Source organism: Peromyscus leucopus, chromosome 14 (assembly GCF_004664715.2).
Source record: "Peromyscus leucopus breed LL Stock chromosome 14, UCI_PerLeu_2.1, whole genome shotgun sequence".
Lineage (NCBI taxonomy): Eukaryota > Metazoa > Chordata > Mammalia > Rodentia > Cricetidae > Peromyscus > Peromyscus leucopus.
Genome location: NC_051075.1, coordinates 2125096 through 2138359, shown reverse-complemented (window position 1 = coordinate 2138359; position 13264 = coordinate 2125096). Strand labels below are relative to the sequence as shown.

Here is a 13264-nt window from a genome sequence, read left to right as displayed (position 1 = left end):
TTGGGAATGTGGGTATTGTATTCTTAAAATTACTTCCTATTGTCTGGGGGCATCTTTAGGGGATCCTGAAAAGAAAAAAAATGGGTTAATTGTCAAGTCCTGGGAGAGGTAGCTGTATCATTTGTTGTCCAGTCTCTGCATAATGGGAAAGTGCAGGGCTTGTCTCAAGTCCTGGCTAGAGTAGTCTGTGAGGCTGGATCATCTCAGCTAGCCATCTGGAAATTGTCCTGAGCAGTTTGTAGTCAAAAGCTGATCTTTGGGTGGTGTTTGTCAGCTTAATGGCATTATCATCATCATTGTGGGATCCTATCATCTTTTTGGAGACTTCAGAGATTGCTTTAGGTCAGATTATTCCTTTTCTTGGTAATCTTTTCTAGGTAGTTCTCCCTTTTTCTTTGGATGCTTATTTGTCCAAAGGTCTTTAAGTTCTTCAAGACAGTTGTTTTTGTTTTCCTGAAAAGACAAAAACAAATCTCTTCCCCATCACCACAGACCCCAGGGAAGTTGTACAGCCTCCCTAAGACTCAATATCTTTGCCTGTAAAATCAGGCTAAGAACTCCTTTCTTGCCTCTGGGACCTTCGTGAGAATCATGAGAAGTAATGTCCCTAAACATGTCCTATAAACCCTAAGGTGGCTCCAAGGTGTGCGGTGACCTTGCAGTGACCAAATACTCAAATCCTACTAGGGTAAAACACCACAGAGCTTGTTCAGGTGAGGGCAAGCTGGGGTTGAAACTCCTGCTCATGAGAACAAGTCACACATAGTAAAAGTCTTTCTTCTATGATACAGAAACATTCTTTAGATAATGGGAGGTCTGGAAAATGCCTCGATGAGTAAAGGTATCTGCTGTGCAAACCCAGTGACTGACCTGAGTAAAAATGACAGGATAGAACTGACTCCTCAAAGTTGTCCTGTGATCTACACACACACACACACACACACACACACACACAAACACACACACACACGCCCACCATGGCATGCATACCCTCCCAACACATAACGTGCACACACACAATAATTATATACAAATAACTGTTTAAAGATTAATATGTTTCCTTAGACAGATTTTGTAGTGACTGTCCCTCCCAATCCTTCTCTTCCTCCCCTAGCTAAGAGGCTGAGGGTCCAGGAAGAGCTGGAGAGTCAGTGTGGAGATAACAGGTGCCATCGGGATTGGGCTGTACATCCAGGGCTCATACCTTGCTGTGCTCTCCACTGCAGACATCACCCTGTGGGTCAGCTGGGGCAACAGCTGCAGCATAAGGTCTCTCCCTAGGACGGGTGCGGAACCCAGCAGATGTGCTGTTCACCCTCCTCAGTGACAGACGCGGCTCTGAAAACAACAGGGTCCCTCCCCTGACAGGCTCCACTGGCTTCTTTTCCTGGGAGGAGTGATCAGAGATTTCAGTTGCGTGGATAAAGGAAACTCATTTGTTGGGCCCCTCCTGCTTGCCATATGCCACTGTGTTTAATCCTCCCATAAGCCCCATGAAGCATGAGCCACTTTATATACAAGAAAGCTGAGCCTTAGGGAAACCCAGCACCTAACTCAGCCTCGCAGACAGCAGGCAGCGGCGCAGCTTAAACTGGAATCGGGTTTGCTGGCCCACATCACAGGCTCTGACAAGGTTCGTTACAAGGCAGGTCATCAGTGCCTCCTAACTACACGTCCTGGCCCTATGCTGGGGCAATGAGAGAATGAGAGAGAGGCCCGGGAAGCAAGGTCCCGGGCTTGTGGAGTTGGAGCAAATTCAGAGAGTATTTGACCAGGGAAGCCCATAGCCTGGGCCTCTAGCTCTCCCTCACTCTGTAAAGGCCAGTGTGTGTGTGTGGGGGGGGTGGGGGGGTGGAGTAAGAGGCACGAGCATTCTGACGGGCTGCTACGTGACTGAAAGGGTCAGCTTAGTTGGACCAGAAGGACTGTGTGAGTCACACTCCAGATCAGTTCCTTGGTGGTCAATGGCTTGTGCTCATGTTGAAGGGGTCGTTTATCTCAGTCAAGGTTCGACTCCTCACCCAGGGCTCTTTCTATCCCCACCATCAGGCACGAGCTGAGCCTTGAAGAGTGAGGCCAGTGGTTCTGGCCAGCTAAGGGAAAGAGCTCCGGCTCGGAGCCTGGGCTGCTCCTCTCCTGCAGCCTCTGTGTGCTCCACCCACGCCGAGCTACGGCTTCTCCGAACCCCTGCAGCTTCCACACTGCAGCAGGCCAGCACCCGGGGCCCTTCCCTTCTTTTCCTTTCTGTGGAAGAGAACAGTGCCCAGGGTGTCCAGAGCCTACTGGACGCAGGTCACACCCACTGTCCGCTGGACTGGAAGGTATGTCCTCCCAGGAGGCCTCTGTCCCTGTGGTCATCCATGCTGAGCCTCTCAGTCCAGCTCTGCTCCTGCATTCCTTCCCTGCGGTGACCACCTACCAGGACCCTTGATCCTTCGACCAGAGCAACTTCTGGTCAGTCTGACAAGCCATCAAGGGAAAACTAGTTCATTCTGGTCAGGAGGATGAAATCTCTGACCTTAGTGGAGAGCCAACATTCTAAGCTACTCAAGACAGAAAAAAGTGAATGGGTCATACAGGCCAATCACCTGGCCCAGGGGCTACCCCTAGGAAGGCAGCCTCACTTTAAGCCATGAGAAATGGATAGGTGGAATAAGATGCTGTACTTCCCTTCCCAGAATCCCCTCCCATTAGGACAGTCCCCACTGGGAAGCCATGAGGTTTGGCTGGCTCTGCCTACCTTTCTAACTACCTTTTCTTTTTCTTTGCTCTTCTTAGTTTTTGTTTGTTTGCTTGTCTTTAATGTCGGCCTTTTCTGGTACTTTGGACTTCCTTCTTTTCCCTAAAGCCTTCCTCCCAGCCATGTGGCTGCTTGTCCAATGTGTCTGCCCTCCATCCAGGGTCACTTGCTGTGGGATGTTCTATATGTTACGTGTGTTGCTTGATTGGGTAATAAATAAAACACTGATTGGCCAGTAGCCAGGCAGGAGGAAGTATGGAGGACAAGGAGGAGAATAATTCTGGGAAGTGGAAGGCTGAGTCAGAGAGACACTGCCATCCGCAACCATGACAAGCAGCATGTGAAGATGCCAGTAAGCCACGAGCCACGTGGCAAGGTATAGATTAATAGAAATGGGTTAATTTAAGATATAAGAACAGTTAGCAAGAAGCCTGCCATGGCCATACAGTTTGTAAGCAATATAAGTCTCTGTGTTTACTTGGTTGGGTCTGAGCGGCTATGGGACTGGCGGGTGACAAAGATTTGTCCTGACTATAGGCCAGGCAGGAAAACTCTAGCTACAGTCACTGAAACAGTATGGCTTGTTCCCTTCTCTTCTCCATTCTTCTCCTCTGGGCAGCTGCCTCCATTCACACCTGCCTGCCCTGGGGTTACTTTTAACAATACTGATATTGTCCTGGAGATTCTGTTTGAGTCTATTTGTGAAACTAAGAACCTCAAAGAGGACCCTGGTTTCCAGGCACAGTCCGGTACCCTCACAGGCGATCCTGGTTTCCAGGCATGGTCCGGCATCCCAGTAGAACTCCATCTTTGAACTCGATCCCCTCTTTCCACGAGGAAGTGGATTCTACGCTTGTTATTTGCTGAGAATAAGCATTGGCTTTGTTTGACTTTCAAATTCTTTACAGCCTTTTAATTCTTTAGTTGGCAGAGAAAGCAACCCTAGATGGCAACACCTCCAAGAATTCAGACTCTAATGTTAGGGTTCCAGGAAAAGGTTCCACCAGCCATAATGCCTTGAACTCACTTAAGATTAGAGCAATCGAACAACGGCTTAAAGACAGCTTCACCTGGGTGCACTGAGTTACGTCTAAGTGCTGTTTGAAACCAGGGAAGGGGTACCTTCTTTTACCTTTGTCCTCAGACCCCCCCCCCAGGTTTCCTACTAATACTTACAATCCAGTGTTCAAGATGAGTGGATTTCTTTCTGGAATGATCTGTGGAATGCTTGCTCTTTCCTCTGAACTGCTTCCCCCAATCTCATCCTGCCCCATGCCAACTGATGACTGTCTTGTGAAATACAGAAAATATTTGTTTACATACTTATTTTCCTCTTCATTCTTTGAGATAAGGTCTCTCTGTGTAGCCCAGTCTGGTCACACACTCGGGATCCTCCTGCTTCAGCTTCTTGGGTGCTGGGGTTATTGGCATCTGCTGCCACATCTGGCTAAGCCTCTTGTTCTCCTAAATGATTCTCTATGACTGTTTCTATGGAGGCTTTTCTCTTAACACAGGCAGGCAGAGAGACTGACCTGCTGTCCTCTGCTGTCAGAGGCCAGGAGTGTGTTTGCTTAAGGAGGAGGGTGTGGGCTGCATACAGCTAATAGGAATGGGGGTGCTGTGGACAGCTATGGGGGTGGGGTGGGGTTGCTCTCTCCAAATCCTCTTGCTTCAACCTCAAGCTGGCCTATGCTCTTCAGCCCTTCCCATAAGCCTCAGCTCAAACATACTTAGCACTAGGCCAATGGGCCAAAAGTACATGAGATCATGTCCTAGCTCTGCTGTGTGTCTTTGGGTGGGCTGCCCACCTCTTTGCACTTCTGACCTTGTCCCTGTGTATGGGTTAAGGTAAAATGACTATAAACTGCCTCATGTATTACCCAGCACATAGCAATTTCCTAATCAATGACAAATCACTCTTCTGAAGCCTGTGATGCCTGAGAAGGAGTCTAGTGTTAGGAAACTGAATATTTACCAGCAATGTTGCCATGGAGATGAGAATCACTTGGGAAAAGACTAAAAAGGGAAACATGGAAAGAAGTTCTTTGCAGAAATTAGGAGAGTCCCTTCTTCATTTGAATACTGGGAAATGATGCTTAACAGGATGGTAATGATGAGAGGGAAGTGAAAATGTTTTCCACATATGATGTAGGAAAGTCATACCCTTCACTTGGGGCCACATGTGACTCAATGTCATTTCCCAAGTATATTGCTGGTTTCCTGTATCAACATCCTATCTCATCTCTTTCCTTGTTAAGAATGAAAACTCCTGAGCTGGTGAGTTCGAGGCCAGCCTGGTCTACCCAGTGAGTTCCAGGTAAGCTAGGACTATGTAGAGAGATCTTGTCTCCAAACAAAACAAAACAAACAAAAACCTCAGCAAACTCCTTTGTAAGCATCTGAAAATGATAGCTCAAAGCTATACATGGTAAGGGCTGGAGAGATGGCTCAGTGGTTAAGAGAACTGGCTATTCTTCTAGAGGACCAGGGTTCGATTCCCAGCACCCACATGGCAGCTCACAACAGTCTACAACTCTAAGATCTGACACCCTCACACAGACATACATGCAGGCAAAACACCAATGTACATAAAATAAAAATAAATCTTTAAAAAGAAAAAAAAGCTGTGCGTGATGGTACTCACCTGTCAGCCCAGCACACAGGAGGCTGAGGCAAGAAGATTGCTGTGGGTTTCGTGGCCAGCCTAGGCTACAGTGTGGGACTCTGTCTCAGAAAAAAGTGTACAAAAGGAGAGAAGGTCAGTACTCCTCTTCACTAGGATAGAGAACCCCTTGGGACTAACTTGGTTAAGACTTTGCCACGTACTTGTCAGGTTTGGTGGAGCATGTCTTTAGGAGGCAGAGGAAGGCAGAGTTCTGTGAATCTGAGGCAGCCTGGTCTATATAGTGAGTTCTAGGACAGCTAGGGCTATTAAATAGAGAAACCATGTCTAGAAGAAAGGAAGGAAGGGAGGGAAGGAGGGAGGGAAAGAGGGAGGGAGGGAAGGAGGGGGAGGGAGGGAGGGAGAAAGGAAGGGGAAAGAAGGAAAGAAAGAAGAGAAAAAACAAAATGATTCTCTAAAATCCTTTGTATCTTTTTCCTTAGACCTTCTTTTCTCCAACAAAGCATAAATGACAGAGGTGATGTGACTTAGCCAGCCTCAAGGCTACTGCAGGCCAAGACCAGCTACAATACTAGGGCTTTGTCAAGGCTTCCCCTTTGTAACTTTCAAATAGGCCAGCAAGATGACTCAGTGAGTACAAGGGCTTGTCATGCAAGCCTGGTGACCTGAGTTCGATCCCTGGAACCCACATAAAGGTGGAAGGGGACAACTGACTCCACACAGCCGCCCTATGACCTCCACATGTGCTACACACACACACACACACACACACACACACACACACACACACACACACACACGATGATGACGATACATTTTTAAATAAAACTAAAAACACAAAAAGTACAGCTTCCCTGCAATGGTTAAAAGTGAGAAATAGCTCAGTTGGTAAAATTTGACCCTCAGCATCCACATTAAAGAAAAGCCAAGTGGGTGGTATGTTGGTGAAATTATTAAGGCCACTCCATGTAGTTAAAAGGAAAGTTTATTTTGTGGGATGACTTACAGGTGAAGGGATAGGTAACAGGGTCTGGGAAAAGTGTGGCGCAGTCCGGTGGTGTTCTCTGGAGAACTCTGCTCGGTCTACCTCCAGTGTCCAGGGTCCAGGAACCAAGTGGGCCCCCGCATCCGGATCTCAGGTCTTCAGGGTCCTATCTCGGCCCCGTCTTGTAGGCGTGACAGTTACCAAAGCCTCAATGGGGGTTGGAACTTCCAGGTCATAGCTGGAATGGCTACCCACTACTGTGGTATACTCTTTGAGTGGCAATGCTGAGTGGGTGAAGAGAGGTGGGTCAAGACCATCGAGCCTAATTGGCAAGTGCTAGGTCCTAGTGAAACATCCAGTATCATCCTCAGGACTCACATGAACACACGAACACACATGCATACACACATACATACACATACACAAAGTATGCACTCACCCCCCACATACCACATACACATGCACACCACACACAAATGTGTACCTGCACACATGAACACACACACATACCCCACATTCACACATGCATACCACACACATGCATACAAAGTGAGACACAAAAGGTTTGTATGAGAAAGTTGGCTGCAGTTTTAGACCAAACAACCTACATGCCCATCAACAGGAAATAATAGAAAAGCTATGGTTTGTCTGTACAAAGGAAGATCACAGCTATTAAAGGAAGCAAACTCCTAAGACTCACAGCAGTGTGAACCTCAGAGTAATTATGCTGAGAGAACCAAAAAGCACACAAAACCAAAGCCAAAAGCAAACATATGCAGTGTGGTCCTGTTTACACCAAACTCGATAACCAGAAGAGCCCTAGATGAAGATGCAGAGTAGCAGGAACCCTGGGTGAGAACTGGGAAGAGGCACAGAACCTGCTGGGTTGGATGCTCAGTATCTTGATTTGGATGGTATTTATGTGGCTGTATGCATATGCATCCACAGAGACACGTGCTCAAAACACACTTCACTGCATGAAAGTTGAAAGTATAAAAGTATTTTAAAAGGAGGCTGGCATGGTAGTGCACCTTTAATCCCAGCACCCAGGAGGCTGAAGCAGACAGATCTCTGTGAGTTTGAGGCCAACCTGGTCTATATAGCCAGCTTCAGGCTGTCCAGGACTACATAGACCAACAGAACAATAACAACAATCAATCAATAGAAAAAACCCTTTTTTTTTTTTTTGTTTTTTTTTTTTTTTTGTTTTTCGAGACAGGGTTTCTCTGTATAGCTTTGCGCTTTCCTGGAACTTACTTGGTAGCCCAGGCTGGCCTCGAACTCACAGAGATCCACCTGGCTCTGCCTCCTGAGTGCTGGGATTAAAGGCGTGTGCCACCACTGCCCGGCTTAGAAAAAACATTTTAAAGAGAACTGTAAAAAAGCCAAGTGAAATGGAGCCTCTCCGACCTGCAGCTGTCTTAGTCGGTGTCCTATTGCTGTGAAGAGACACCATGTCACGCCAGCTTCTATAAAGGAAGACATGTGATGGGGGGAAGGGGAGGGGGGCGAGAGTGGGAGAACAGGGGAATCTGTGGCTATTATCTTGAACTAAATGATGTTGTAAAATAAATTTACTTAAAAAAAAATAAAAAATAAAGGAAGACATGTAATTGGGGCTGGCTTACAGGTTGATAGGTTTAGTCCATTGTCATCATGGTGGGAAGCATGGCAGTGTGCAGGCAGACATGGTGCTGGAGAGGTAGCTGAGAGTTCTATATATGGATCCACAGGCAGCAGGAAGAGATCTGTGAGGCACTAGGCAGGCGTTAGCTTCTGAGACCTCAAAGCCCACCCCCATAACCTGCTTCCTCCAACAAGGCCGCCTCCACTCCGGAAAGCCACGCCTCCTGACAGTGCCGGTCCCTATGGGCCTAAGGGAGCATTTTCATTCAAATCATCACAGCAGCTGACCACGGAAATGACAGCCAGTGCCCCATAACCTTCTCTTTGGGGTTCTGTAACTGTGGGACTGACATAGACTTCCGGTGATGCACACTCAGGCCCTGGCTCCAGTCATGAATCTCTTTTCCTTGGGTTTGTGTCAAGCAATGCTTATAAGAGAATGGTTTTCATACCTTTACGGGAGTACTGAGCCAAAAGTTTTCCCTATTACACATCCTGCCTCCAATCATGTTCCCATTTTCTGCTAGGCCACCTGTGACCCCCTTTCACTGTGTCCCACACGCTATCAATCAAGCCTTGTCAGTAAGCATCCTTTAATATTCATACATATATACACACATATCTATGCGCATACATAGCTTATGTGTATGTGTGGACATCAGGTCCACTTGTGGGAATCCGTTCTCTTCTTTAAACCATTTGATTTCCAGGGACTGATCTCAAGTTTTCAGGTTGGCACCAAGCCCACCTGCCTGGCGAGCCATCTCGCCAGCCCTTACCCAGCACTCTTCATGGCTTTCACATGAATTCTCTGCTCTGATGACCCACACAGATTGCATCATTTTTCCCAACCATTTTACCCCAACCACCCGCCCTATCTGCCAAACTCTCATGGTCCATTCACCAACATGGCTGACCTCTTAGTACCCCAAAGAACTCCTGTACTTTCCAGGATTGGCCCATGCACCAACCAGGGCCAACATGGTCTGTGGCCAGGTGCAAGCCACGCTTGTCTGTCCTGATGGTTCACCTGCTTTGCTGAATTCTGTTCTAAGTAGGGAATTGCTGCAGTCTCTGATGGACTTAGCCATCATACGGGGAAATACAGACAACAGACACATGAAAACACGTGCTAGAAGTGAAACGCACAGAAGTTCACAGGGACGCTTCGCTACATGGGGCGGCTAAGGGAGACCGACTCAGTGAGTGTGAAATTGCTGGATCCATCCCGGCCAATCATGTGCTGCAGCCATTCAGCCCTCCTGGCAATTCCTCTGCCTACAGGGCACCATGCCACCCCGGGAAGGTCTTTGCCTGACTGCAGGTGGAGAAGTCAGTCTATTGTCTCATGGTTGTTTCCAGGAGACAGAGATCCCTGAGTAAGAAGAAATAATAGCAGCGAGAATAATAGCAGTTTAATGCTGTTTTCTGAGCCCAGGTTATCTAACACCACAATTTAATAAGATAGATGAAATCTAAATAAGATATTTGAGGGCACACACTTTTAATCCCAGCACTCAGGAGGCAGAGGCAGGCAGATCTCTCTGAGTTTGAGGCCAGCTGAATCTAAATATCGAAATCTAGGCCACCCAGAATGACAACGTAAGACCCATTCTAAAAAATAACAAATAATAAATAAATAAATAAATAAATAAATAAATAAATAAATAAATAAATAAGAGACTTTGGATCACACAGGTTAAAGATGGTTGTCTGAATGACAACATTTACAGACTTATGGTGTTGACTGAAGTCTTCATATCAGCAGAAGCAAGCCCCACCCTACAGAATCTGCTCAGTGCCTAAGGAGGAGACAGACAAGTCAACAGACGGATCCTAGGGCTGAATTCTTAAGCTATGGCAGAGAGCAAAGGGCTGTGGGAGTCCCAGGAGGAGGAAGCCAGTGAGCCTCAAGTTTTCATCAGAAAAACAAATATTTTTCTTGGAATGAATAAAGCATATGGAGAGGGGCGAACAAATGGATGAGGCGGAGCCTCTTACGATTTCACAAAACAATGAGTCATTGAGCCTGAGAGGAAGAAGTGATGCCCTACCGTAGGAGGAGGTACATTCAGTTGGACATTGTGTAGCAAGGAATGAGAAGAGGGCTTCCGGGCGGAGGTGGGGGGATGCTGGGGAACATTTCCTGAGGTGGGGCTGGCTGAAGTGCTCACCATCCCAGGAAAACACCAAGAAGCAACAACCAGAATCCATTTCGGGTCTCTGCTGGAAACAAACCCGGAATTCCAGCAGGCTTGCTCGCCTCGCCCAGTGGGCGGGATTCCAGACCGGAGGCTGTCAACTTACTGCCCAACTCTACTCCTGAAGCCCAGGGGTCAGCAGTGTCTGTGGAGTTAAGATGAGCATGACATTACTCAATTCCAGCTCACGGCAGGGCATGTCCCAAGCTCCGGGCTTGTGAGCCTCAGGTTCTGGGAGGGGAATAGTGAATGCAGCCCCAGACAATAGCTGGCCATCTCTCTAAATTCTGCATCTGGTGGGGTGCACTGGGGACTGGAGGCTGGATAGGTAGGAATGTGGCCATGTCACCCAAGGGCTCGGAGAATGAACCTTACCCAGCTCACGCTCGCCTATCCCTCGCCAGCTTTCTTCACCAGCTCTGGGATCTCGTATCTGTGGCCCCCCAGCAGACCCACATCAAAGGCTGACTTGCTCCTCCTAGCTGGACTGAGGTCTCCCCAGGAGGGAGCCGAGTCTTTCTCATGTGCGGTGCGCAGGAACTCCACGCACGTGGGTGGAACCAGGGACCGAGGCGAACACGACCAGCCTGTGAGGAATAGCTAGTGTACAGTGTGGGCTTAGCCAGAAAAGGAAGGTTTGTCAGAGTGATAAGAGGACTGCTTAACTTAATTATACTTAAAGCTAAAAAACAAACAAACAAGCATTTCATTTACAAATCTGGGGGAAACAAAGGAGATTATGCTGTTTTTCTTGGTAGCTTCTCTTCTGAAGCTCACCCCACCCTCGCTGCCCTCCCAAACACACTCACCCCAGTTTGAGGAGCTGATTGATGAGACTTATCCCTCTAGGTCTCTATTTTAGCCAGGCCTTTGGGTGTTGTGGGACCAAGTAGAAGCTCATCCCAGCTCCCCCTGAACACTTCCTCACACTGTTAGGCAAGGAGTTAGGATCTCAGGCTTAGTTACCAGAGAGCATCATTTCCCTAGGAGACAGGGAGTGAGGGTGGGGGTTGGGGGTGGGAGGGAATGAGGCAGTGATGAGGGAAGCCACTGGCCTTGCTGCAGCTCTGCCTCCTTTCATGCTTTAACGCTTTGAGCACTGCTGTGCTGACTCTACAAAAACAGGAAGCATGGTGCGTCAGACGTCCCTGCGAGGACATTCTGAGCACTTCAGTGAGCTGGTATTTGAGGACGAAGCTTTGCATAACAAATAAATACCGTGTTCTACCAGATCGCTCTTGCCCAGGGACACCTCAGGCATGCACAGATTCTTCTGACCTCGTTGGAACCGCCTGTGTAGGTGTTAAAAGCAAGAGTGTTTGCACTCACCTTGCTGAGCCTCTTAGGCAACAAGGAAAGCTTAGCTGGCAGGGATGGAGCTGTGTGGAGTCTCACCTCACTGGAAACGGGCACAGTCACACCCACCCGGCAGTGGGCTTCTGTTAAAGGGAGAGCAGCCCTGGGACTGAGGAAGGCATTGATTCCTGTTTAAGCACAAAGGTAAACAGCTTAGCGGGGTCACAGAGATCATGTATCTTCTTGCTGATGGCAGACATGAGCTTTGGCCTGGGGCCCAAGCTTCTTATCCTTGAAAAACACATTTTACATATTGTTGGCAGAGGCAGCCAACACTGATCGAGCTGCCAGGCCTGTTTCAGATCTTCCTACTTCTGGGAAAAAAAACAAAACAAAACAAAACAGGATTTTCAGAGTCACTTCTTCCTGCATCATGGGAGACCGCCAGAGGCCCACAAGGAGAGCCTGGAGAGGGACTTGAGAGGTGCACTGCCTTCCAGGAAAGCAAGCACAGGCTCCAGCCAGCTCACTCACAAGTGCTGTTTACAGCTCAGAACTCTAACAGGGCTCCTGAGGCATTTAAGGATGTGTTTCCTCAGAGCCTTTGTAGGGCAGAAAGATTCAAGATGACATTTGGGGAGGGGCAGCCCAAGAGGGTGTTCAACCAGAAATAAACATGAAGAACCTTTGAAATGATAATGTGAAGTAATGGGGACAAGCCCAGTTCATCAGCCATTTCAGAGAACATGCCCATCCTCAGTCACTACTGTGAAAAGTTTCTGGCAATCTCCACACAAAGCAAACCATGCTAAAACAGGTTTCTCAAATTTTCACATCTGGAGTCACATTCCTGAGCAGGGAGTTGACATTAAACACATCATGTCTGATTGGGTGTTTTCTGTCAGACCCCTGTGCTCTTTGCAGTGGGCCCATGCTCCGAGAGCTGGAGAGGGGAGGTAGATCTACTGTGTGCACCTGATAGCTGGCCTCCTGTTGCTGCTACCCATGGCCTTGGCATGGGCTGGTAGCCCACATGCCCTTATGCTAAGCCTGAGGTTGGAAGGCAGGTCTTTGCCTTAAGTTGAAATAGCTGGAAGCATAAGAGAAACACAGAGAAATGAGTGTTCTTTGGAATTTTATGTGTGGTCACTTGCTTTTCACATTATCCAGTGACTGTCTATAAAGCTTTGCCCATGAGGTGGTAAGCATTGTGTATGAGCTTGTCTAAGGATGTTGCTTTCAAAGCACTTCCATGAACCATGCTGGCATACTCCAGAGTCTGAGGCAGGAGGATCTTGAGTTCTGGGACAGTCTGGACTAAAAATGTAGACTGTCTTAAACAACAGGAACCCCAAACGAAACAAAACCCTACTTCTATTTATTCATTTTACTCTTTCTAAATTAAAGCTGCTTTCTGTTATAATTTAAAAATTTTTAAAACAGCATGTGAGAGCAGACACACACACCATGCAACAGGGCTCATGTGGAGGGTTTATTGGGGGAAGAGAAGGAAGAGGCACGAGTGCACGAGTGCGGGACGAGTGCGGGATCTGGAGACAAGAGCTGAGGACAGAAGAGAGGGAAGGCAGGCAGGGGCCCACCCTTTATGAGTGGACGCAGCGCATGTGCACAGACTACCAGGGCCATAGGACCCTCGGCTGGCCAGCGTACCTGCCTGAATACTGGCAAGCACATGTGCTCAGGGATGATGCATCCTGCCAGGTCCCCAAGGGTCAGGCCAGGTGATGCCTGAATGCTAATATTTGTGGTGATATTTTATTTGTGCTGAAATG

The 13264-nt window shown here is 47.9% G+C and overlaps 2 long non-coding RNA genes across 2 annotated transcripts; both read right to left on the bottom strand.

Moving 5' to 3' along the window:
- Positions 1-1203: 1203 nt before the first annotated feature.
- Positions 1204-5218, bottom strand: LOC119088967. The gene is made up of 2 exons (XR_005092725.1): positions 3917-5218; positions 1204-1387 (listed from the first exon to the last, which is right to left on the bottom strand). It is a non-coding gene; the product is annotated as an uncharacterized LOC119088967 (long non-coding RNA).
- A 2811-nt stretch (positions 5219-8029) lies between these two features.
- On the bottom strand, positions 8030-12761 carry LOC119088966. Its single transcript, XR_005092724.1, has 5 exons — positions 11571-12761; positions 11394-11467; positions 10985-11288; positions 10551-10762; positions 8030-10320 (listed from the first exon to the last, which is right to left on the bottom strand). It is a non-coding gene; the product is annotated as an uncharacterized LOC119088966 (long non-coding RNA).
- Between the last annotated feature and the right edge of the window lie 503 nt (positions 12762-13264).